Here is a 10,804-nt window from a genome sequence, read left to right as displayed (position 1 = left end):
CTGATTCCATATTGTTAAGATGTCTTTTTGGTTGGTTTTGTTGATCAAGTAAGCCTATCTGTATTCCTGTGGACTATCATTTTGTGAACTTGCGCGTTAAAATTCAAACCTCAGTCTGTCGGTCTAGTAAAAAAGAAGTGTTAACATTCATATTCATAGAACGTCAACACGTTCTCGTCTTGATAAAGAGGCAATGTTTTCCACTAGAAGTTAAAACACCAATACAAATTACCATATATCATGCTTTTTATATCATGCAGGGTTTAAGCTAGGATTTTGAGGGCTTTAGTCACTTTTGCGCGCTATTAAAATCAACCTTATTTTGTGTATAAGCAATAGAACAATGATGTATAGTACTAGCTTCATCTTTTGACTTAGTCAGATTTTAAGGGATTGAGGTACCAGCATGATTGGCAGTTATTGTATGATTTGACTGTATTGGTTATTATTATGAAAGATTCTGACATGGAATCACAATTTCTCTTCAGTTTATTCCAAGGGTCATTCCTGAACAACAAAAGTTGGATTCTATTTTTTTAAACAAGGAATCACAGCAGAAATCAATTTGCAATGATTATTTCACTGCATAATCATTATCCTTATAAAACGTCTAAGTCGATATTTGGATATCATTTCTATCAAGTTGGAAATGTATTATATCCTTTTTGGAACGATTATAATGACTGAAAGGAGGTTGTAAACAAATCAACAATAGATCACGTTTACTACTTTCGGTTTTAAAATGAAACGAAAACGGGAAGTGACACGTGGATAATAACTTCAAAACGAGTCCGGATTCATCAGGAAATTATTATTTTTCGATTTAAATTCCTTTAGTAAGAGATATATATTTGTCTCTCTCGTTTAATTGATTCTAAATGATTTCGTATTTTACGTTTTTAATGTCTATAAATAGTCAAAGGGATACTTTCACGCATGCGTAGAACACAATACAGGAAGCACCTGTTTAAAACATTTCTCGTGAACTTTTGAATAAACACATGAAAGTTCTTTATTTTAAATGGAAATTGTTGAAAGTTTTTGATGAAAATTTAAATCAAATATGACGAAAATGCCTTCGAATGACGAATCTACGACAAACTAACTTCAGATTGTGATCGTTTGGGAAATATTGAAATTCAAATGCGAACTGTCCGGGTTGTTACATTTTTGATTAAATGACGAAATTATACTCCTGGTTGTTGAAATGCCGACTGACTGATTTTCCTGGGGAAATAATTATGATGGTCATTCAATTATGGGGTTAATTAATAAATTACGGATAAGTGACCCATCTGATGGCGATAAGCGGATTAGTTGTAATCACAACTTGTAACACCTGTTGAAAATGTTAATTACCTGGAGGTCATAAACTTGTCAAAAACATGAAGACAGGAAGATTTATAGTTTTTATTGCGAATTTTTTTTTACACTTTCAAAATTAAAGTGACGAAATTGATTTGAAATACTTTCGTCAATGAGAAAACCCTTTCGTAAAATACGAAAGTGACGAGCGCTAGCAAAATCACTGTTTTATATGATGTTACAATACAATTAATAGAAAAGGCATGCAGTAACTAGTGATGTTATAATGATAAATTATGTATACCTCGTTTAAATAAGATCAGCTATCTGTTAACACTCAGGGTAATTTACTGAACACAACTACCAAAGTATTAGTAGGTCAAACTTATTGAAGTATTGTTCATAGTTATAAACATTATTGATTTTATTTAACGTTTGATGGTTTCGTCCCTAATTTTCTCATTGACAACAGAACATATGTATATGTATGGACAAAATTGTCACAAGCTGTAAGTGGCCCTATCTGTAACTTAAGTGGTTTAATCTTTTATTAAAGTTTAATTTTGGTTGAAAAAGAAGCGACAAAACAGTATTTTACTGCAATAAAACAACAGAAAGGTTGGAGTAATGAGAAGAAAAAATATCACAAATTTGAGCTTCACTGATGAGTATTTTGTAGATGAAACGCGCGTCTGGTGTAAATACAAATTTTAAGCCTCGTATCTATGATGAGTTAAATTGATTCATTTCATTAAATAGAAATAAAGTATTCTTTTTAAAAAGAGAAAAAAAAAAGGCTAGTCCTCACCTTAGTTTTCTTCTAAATCAAAATAAAGAGGAAATAAATTCGATGTTTTAAAACATTATATAAATTTACAAATTACACTGATTATCTCTCACATTCTGTCCAACACCCTAATAGGTTGTTAAAACTGAAACTTTCTGCAGAGAGATAAGAAAGGACAAACGTTCTGGACGTAGTATAGCTGAAATTATGGTTCATGCTTTAAGATTCAAAAGAAACATACAAACACAAAAGGTTGGAAAAACATAAATGAAATAAAACTCTGATAAAAATATAACTACCACAACACCCAAAACAAAAGTTAAAAACACCAAATCTTTATTGTTTTGGGTTTGTTTTTTTTTTTGTTTTTGGAGAAAATAACATCAATTTGTTTAATGCACTCGTGTTAAAAAAATATGACATTCAAAAGCATGAGCAGAATTTGATGCGTAAGCACTAGAATACGATTACCCATCGGAAGCATATGAAAACTCAGTAAGGAGCAAATTTCGTTTGTCTTTTATTTCTGCATCACATGGTATATCTGTTATCCATCATCAGTGAGTTGAACTACTTACACCTTGAATGAATCCAAAAAAGTTAAATAAAAAAAAAAAAAAAAAGGCAAAATAAAGTACGACGTAGAAGTGCAATGAGGGCCAAAATCCCTACTAAAAGTTTTGCTTAATATCCCATACCATTGTTTAAATACGTGTTACAACTGACATAGAACATAAGCAAAAACAGTTCTTTTAAGATATGGTAGGAAAAGGTATGCGTAAAACACAATATAGAGTGTATTGAATTGTACTACATTACAAAGTCTTTTTTTCAATTATTTACTTTATAAGTCTTTGTTGTTTGAAGTAAGTGGTAACAGATTGTTACGATTATTCGATTCTAAAGCAAGAAATACTTGTAAAAAAATATTATTTATTATTCTGAATAATAAGGATGTTCTTATACACCGTGTAGAACGCCACATGCGGGGTGTCGGCTATGTTTGACATGGGGTGGCAATTTTGAAGCGACGAAAAAGTAAGAAGGTAAGTTCAAGCATCAAAATTTCTTATTTCTAGAACTCTCAGTACCATATAATGTATTGCACGGAAGGAACCGCAACACAATATATTTCCTGAAAGCAGAAGCAGTCGTTTTCAGTGCTCAGTTTTCTCAAACACCTTTTTCTAGTTTTCCGTGTTGCAGATTTTGAGGCTTTATATGCAAATTTCGGTATAAAAAACTACTTTACACAGCTACCCTCCGTATCATTTATATAGAATTGTATTACTCTCATTGACTTATACCAAATACCAGTTTCTTAGTTAAAATCAATTGGTTTTAAAACTGTTATTCATCAAAATATAAAGTGTCGCCCGGGGTGTCAGATTTTGCGTCGCAAGGGGTAGAGGCTTGTCATAAAAAAAAAGAATACATTTTCTTATAAATCGATCTCTATCTGATACCTTTTAATTCAAACACACCTACACAAATAGGAACATAAATGTAGCAGAAATGTAACCTAGAAAAACACAGGTTACATCAAATTCTTCCAATTTTATTCAATTCCGGTTCATTTAGAGATATGTATATAGTCAGAGTAGACCTTCAAAGTAGATATGATATGATAGATGTGTAACAGAAAACGTATAGTTCTAGCTGCATGGCTGGGCGATTACGACCGAAATAACTGTCTTGATAATTTTTTCTTGTAAACCTGAAGTTGTGTTGTCATTCGCTGAAAAAGATGCCGGTGAGTGTTTCATTGGATAGAGTGTTCTAATTCTTTTAGGAGTAATGGATTTTTGCGGCGTGCACGAGTGCTTTTTAGATGAACCTGGTGATGAACTATGATGCATTTTGGCTGGTGGAGGCTTCAGGCATATCTTATATTGAGGACTATTTTGTGATGTTTTGGTTTATTGAGCCATAGCCTTGACTTTTTTACCATGATAGTGACTGAAAAGGAAAAGAAATCGTTTACCAGCTTGAAAACTAAATATTTTAAGCCATTTTTTTTTACTATGAATGAAATCAAAAGCACATGATTTATAAGACCAAAAACAGGCAAAATGAAAAACCCTTATTTTGTCATTGTAAAGTAGATGTGAATGAAATCAAAAGCATATATTTTATAAGACCAAAAACAGGCAAAATGAAAAATCCTTGTTTTGTCATGGTAAAGTAGATGTGTTTGAAATAAAATGTATCATATGAAGACTAATTTACAAGCAAATATGTATTTTTATGACAAGCCTCTACCCCATGCGACGCAAAATCTGACACCCCGAGCGACACTTTATATTTTGATGAATAACAGTTTTAAAACCAATTAATTTTAACTAAGAAACTGGTATTTGGTATAAGTCAATGAGAGGAATACAATTCTATATAAATGATACGGAGGGTAGCTGTGTAAAGTAGTTTTTTATACCGAAATTTGCATATAAAGCCTCAAAATCTGCAACACGGAAAACTAGAACGAGGTGTTTGAGAAAACTGAGCACTGAAAACGACTGCTTCTGCTTTCAGGAAATAGATTATGTTGCGGTTCCTTCCGTGCAATACATTATATGGTACTGAGAGTTCTAGAAATAAGAAATTTTGATGCTTGAACTTACCTTCTTACTTTTTCGTCGCTTCAAAATTGCCACCCCATGTCAAACATAGCCGACACCCCGCATGTGGCGTTCTACACGGTGTTATAGAGGCAACAGTAGTATACCGATGTTCAAAACTGATAAATCGATGGAAAAAAAAACAAATCCGGGTCAAACCCGAGGGAAACGCATTAAATATAAGAGGAGAATGACGACATAAACATTAAAATGTAACGCACACACAGAAACGATTTAAGCATTTGACAAAATCCGATGAGAATAACAAATATAACATCAAAACTAAATACATGAATTTGGGATAGAAAAGTACCGTGACACGTCTTATAATAATGTGTATTCACACTCAAATATAAGAGGAAACAAACGACACAAAAGAAACACAACGTTAAAATGTAACACACATAGAAACGAACTATAATATAACAATAACAATATATCTGACTTTGTACAGAACATCTAATCCCAGGTAGAAAACCTTAGCCGTATAGGTCACAACTTTTTGGAACGTTTGGTCTTCAGTGCTCTTCAACTTAAAGTTTGTACTTGTTTTGGCTTTCAAACTTTTTTCACCTGAGCGTCACCTTTAAGTCCTGTGTGGACAAAAAGCACATCTGGCGTATTAAATTTTAACGGTCAACCAACTCGTGATGGCGTCCGTAAAATTTACGAAGGGATGATTTCAACTTCGCCATTTGGAACTCTTGGTTTAATAGCTTCCTTGTGAGCAGACAAGAGTTGAGATATGTCATTAAATGAGAGAGAAAAATTAAAAGGTGCAACGATATATCCCTCACGATTTACCCATTTCGAACTTTCCATTTTTAGAAACAACATCCAGCAGCACCTGTTTATGGAGTATACAACGCACAGTTACTATATCATATGGCTTAGCTCTCTTAATTGATTTGCTGCTCTTATTAAGAAGATATTACACTAAGGGATTTAAAGGGTAAAGTTGAAGTTACTTTTCGACATTTTACTGAAGACATGATTTGGTAGACTATTAGTATTATACAATTAGCCAGGAGTAATTTCCATTCGTCATCGCTTCATTAATTTCCTCTTAACCTCTTTATGAGTATCACTGAATGCGACTTATCATCGTTTTTACATGCATTAGTGAATAAATTTCAGTCTTTGATGATCAATCTGATCGTTATATACATCAACTGAGAAGTCTTAACAATATTTTATTTTGGGATGTTCAGTCTAAAAGTTAATTTTCAGTCTTATCCACTGTGGTCAATTCAGTACTGTTCGGGTCATTGTATTGTGATAAATTCTGTTGTGTTCAATGAGCTTGTTCAATAGCTTTTCATACAATCTAGTAGAGTGTTGATGTGTACAGGATTGATAGATTGATTGAATGTTGAACGGATATTAATTGACTGCAAGAAAATTATCTAAACAGCACTTAAATTGTAGCAATGGATAAGTCTGGAAATTGACGGAAAGACAAATGTTTTAAAATCATCAAGTGTCTGAGATACAAAACAAATGACAAGTGGTGGTTTAGATCATTAAATTAACAACAAATCAAGCAGGATAGACGAAAAACTAAGCTTTTATATTTTGTGAGAATTATAGATTCATTCTGGTTTTCCACTTTTCTATAGTTGGCCTATATTGTGTAGCTTCTACACCACCGGTTTCATTTGTCTAAATTTCCAATGTTTGATATCATATTGTGTGATTAATGAGGGGGGGGGGGGGGGGGCAAGGGGTTTAACTGTTATGCTGTTATGGGGCAATTTAATTCTTTGTTATCTGTTATTTTGAAAATATATTTGCTGTTAGCTGTTATTGTCTTATTCTTTGTTAGCTGTTATTGGGCTTTTAGTTTTTTTGTTATCTGTTATTGTGATAATGTATTTGCTGTTAACTGTTATTGAAAATTGGAATGTTAGCATTTTTTTTGACAGTCAATATTCGGTATAAATTGAAGATCATTGGCCATTGGGGTCTACCACTACTAATATGTTTGTCCCGTATTCAGAGAAGGATTCCATTAACATAATATTATACCCATCACAGAAGTGAGGTCCAGGACAATTCAAGTATATCTTATGATTATCCTTTGTAGTAAATTCTATTTTTTTTATGAATGTGTATTTAGAATTATCTTAATTTTTTGTATGAGAATAATGTTCCTTGTTTTCCGTACGTACATATTAAATTAAAACAATTCTTAATATGACAAAAAGGAAAACATATGGCCAGGAATATCTGACAAGGATCTCAAATAAGGACTAGGTCCTAACAACCACTTAACCTTTTATATAATATGGTACATAAACTCAGCTCTGTAATTCTTTTCAAAGCAGAACCAAATGCATTGTACAATGAAAGTTCCAACCATGTACTTGGGTCCGAAGCTGCACATAACTCATTACAAACAAAGTTTTATTTCGTTTCAAGCCATTGTTTCCCTACTAAACTATGTATTCTTCTTACTAGTACACTTGGTACAATCAAAAACCTCAGCTGATAAACAATTGTTCCAATAAGGCCTTTGAAAATAGTGGAATAAATTGCTTTTAGAGTGTCAAAATTCGTTCGAAGTACTTGATAAATTGCATGCTTATAATTGGTGCTTTTGATTTTTCTACCCTATATACCACTTTGCCTCATAGTTTTATTAAGAAAAATTCACACACCTCATTAAATGGTCATTTAGAAAAAGTCAGAATATTCAAACTCTTTTAGGTCACTTTTTTGATTAGCAACAAAGGGAGCTTCAGTCAATATATATAAACAATACACCAATGTTTCATGAGAACTGCTGAACACAATTTTGTGTTAATGTCTGAAAACTGGAAAATCACCCCTTTTTAATTAATAAAACCCGTTAACTCGGAAACGTAAAATCTAAAATTTATAAAAATTGAAAGTTACCTCATGTTAATAGATATAAATAATTCACCAAAATTCCTTGCTTTGTGAAAGCATTTTTGAGAGATTAGCAGAAAACTGAAAAAAAAACAACAATTTTATTGAATAAAAAACCCATTACCCAGAAACTTAAAATCTAAAATTTATAAAAAAAAAAACAAAAAAAAAAAAACAAAAAGGGAGCTCACGTCAATAGATATAAACAATTTCCCAAAGTTTAATGCAAATGGTTAAAGAGTTTTTGAGTTAATGTCCGACATGTTGACAACAGACGGACAACAGTATACCATAATACGTTCCGTAAACGAGGTATAAAAAATATTATGATATATTGAGTAGTAATTTAAACACATTCTAGATACATAAATTAATACTAAAAACATAGTCATAAAAAATGGAATGCAAATTACAAAGGATTATATCCGTAATAAGAAATACTGATTTGTCAAAGACCGAATTATTTTAATATTTCATTTACTGTTATCTGTTTTTGTCCATTTTAATTCCTTGTTATCTGTTATGAGCCAAATCAATTTGCTGTTTTGCTGTTATTGGGACCCCCTGGCCCCCCCTCATTAATATCATTTTAACAGTATTTTTAAGAGGTTTTGTGTAAAGCGTTTGAAATGACATTTTGTTTTTTAGTTGTTTTATCAGTTTTTATTTAGATTTCATATTTCTGTTTGTGGTGTCAGGTCCTCTGTGACCGACGTGTGGTCTTAGTAATCCAACAGCTGTTTTACCTGCCTGGTAAGACTGAGGTTATGAATTCAATCCCCGGAACCTGGCTGGTGCATTTAGCTACATCTCTATCGACTTAGTATGCACTTTTAAAGCCACATTTCAGTGGTTCTTTCTAAGCACTCCAGCTTCCTTTACCAATGAAAACTTGTCAATTTCTTAGTGGAGAAAAATAGCACCAATTATTTGTGTAGATGTTGGATTATGTAATACACTCATTTGAATTAAGTGTAATAAAGTGTGCCATTACAACTACCCATGCTATGTTGGATTGATATGGACGGTCAATTGAATTGAAATGCTTTTCTTATAATTTGAGGTTTAAGTCTCTGCTTTAATTTGATTTTTGACAGCTATATTTTGATTGTATATGGACAATGATTTTAAGAATAAATCTGAGACTTAATATAAAAAGTGCATTTGAATGGGGACATATGGTTGGAACCCTAAACTTATCATGGGAACACCCCCACCCCCACGCCCTCCCCTTTTTAAAATTGTTAGATCTGCCCATCTTACTGTTTACATTTTTCAGTTGGGGTAAAAGTTCTCACGAAGATTATATTAGATTTCCAACTAAATTTTCATACACAACAGGCGATGTGGTTCATGAGTGTTTCTCTTTTTTTTTTACAGATTAGACCATTGGTTTTCCTATTTGAATTGTAGTTTGCTGTTCCGTGTTGAAAGCCGTACTTTGACATATAATGGTTTACTTTTTACACATTGTTAGTTTGTGACTTGGATGGACAGTTGTCTCCTTGGCACTCATACCACATCATCTTATTTTAATTTCAGAAGTATTATAATTCAAATCTGAAGGTATTATGAGAAGTAACTACATGCACTTGACAAATAGCAAGAAAGGAACTGCCATTTTATCACGACTCAGTCACAGTGGTAATAAACATAGGAAAAAAGCTCTGGATTCATTACAGGTTCAAGAAAGTCACTAATGCTATTTTTGATGTGATTTTTTTGCCATTTGAATGAGCAATGAGGCACACATATGCAAGGTCATATCTTCTTAAATGCCAAGAAACAAATCATATTTCTAAAATCTATACTTTTTTAATACTTAATAACAGAGGTTAATAACAATACAACTAGCATTCACAAAAAATAAATAATTGGAATGGTCATAAACATGATAAACTTTGAATAATTGTGCAAATTCTATCAAATCCATGTTTAAACCTTTCTACTTTACTCTTTTAAGAGACATTTGTCAAAATAGCAACAATAGTGACAAATTGTGTACTACATACAACATAATATATACCTTTAAAAGTTACTCGTTTTAATATTCAATGTACAACTTACTATACAAAAAATATTTGGACGGGGGCAATGAAGACAAAACTAATACACCATTTGATGAGAAAAATACATATTTCTAAAATAACTGTCTATCAGTTGCTTTGAATGCAAAAGTTCTAAAAAATGAGGGGCCTGATGGTGCATTTTCGCTATAGTGGTCCGTTTTTCTACAGATTATTATTTTTTTTTTATATATTTTTGTGATCCTTGATCATGGAAATTTATTTTCTGTGAATCGTGATTGACAAAAAAATCAACTCGTGAATCGTGATGAGACCCCTATCAGACACCTCAATAATATATGAATTTTTACACAAATTCATCAGTAATTTTTCTTTTTACAGTGACTTGACTGTTAGTGTTGCTCTCCACCAATTGCAACTCATTCAAAATTCTGACCAAATTGCAATTTGTTTTATAAAATCAAATTGTTCAACTGGTCAGAAATTTAAACAAACTGCTGCAGAAAACCACAGTCAAGTTGTGAAAGTGCAAGGTGATAAAATAAAACATACTTACAATCTAAGACTTTATCTCAACTTTAATGATGTTGTGACAAAATTAGTTTATCAGTTTGTATAGGTATATTATAGTTTACCATGCTTAAGGTGAACTTGTTATTTTGAATTGCTGTAAAAATGTCCAAACTAAGCTTTCATATAGTTTTTCTTTCGAAAAGTCTTCTATATCCATAAGAATCACACATTATGTGAACATTTCATATTCAGTAAAATATGTGTAAAATTGCAATATGTTTGAAGGAAGTTTCCATGGGGAGATAATAATTTTTTCTTTCAAATTTGGTTAAAAAAAACAATTAGTTAAAAATCTGAGCTAAAGAGCTTACATGTTTTCTTGTAATTGAATGCCTTTTTACCAAATTAAAAACAAATTTTATTTTGATATGATTTTGATATTCATTTAAAACGTTATTTTAATTTTTAACCACAAATGTATTTAGCATTGGGCCTGACTCTTTTCTTAATAAGTACTGTTCATGCATCAAATTTCTTACACAGTATGATTTGAACATGACATTTTTAACTTTTTCCAAGTGTTTATCAATCAAAAATTATTCTTAACTAATTGTTGATAGATAACAGTGATGAATGAATCCCTGATAATTTCTTTCCTGCTC

Source organism: Mytilus galloprovincialis, chromosome 5, assembly GCF_965363235.1.
Source record: "Mytilus galloprovincialis chromosome 5, xbMytGall1.hap1.1, whole genome shotgun sequence".
NCBI classification, from domain to species: Eukaryota; Metazoa; Mollusca; class Bivalvia; order Mytilida; family Mytilidae; genus Mytilus; species Mytilus galloprovincialis.
The sequence above is the reverse complement of the archived record's forward strand: the minus strand, read 5'-3'. Positions refer to the sequence as shown.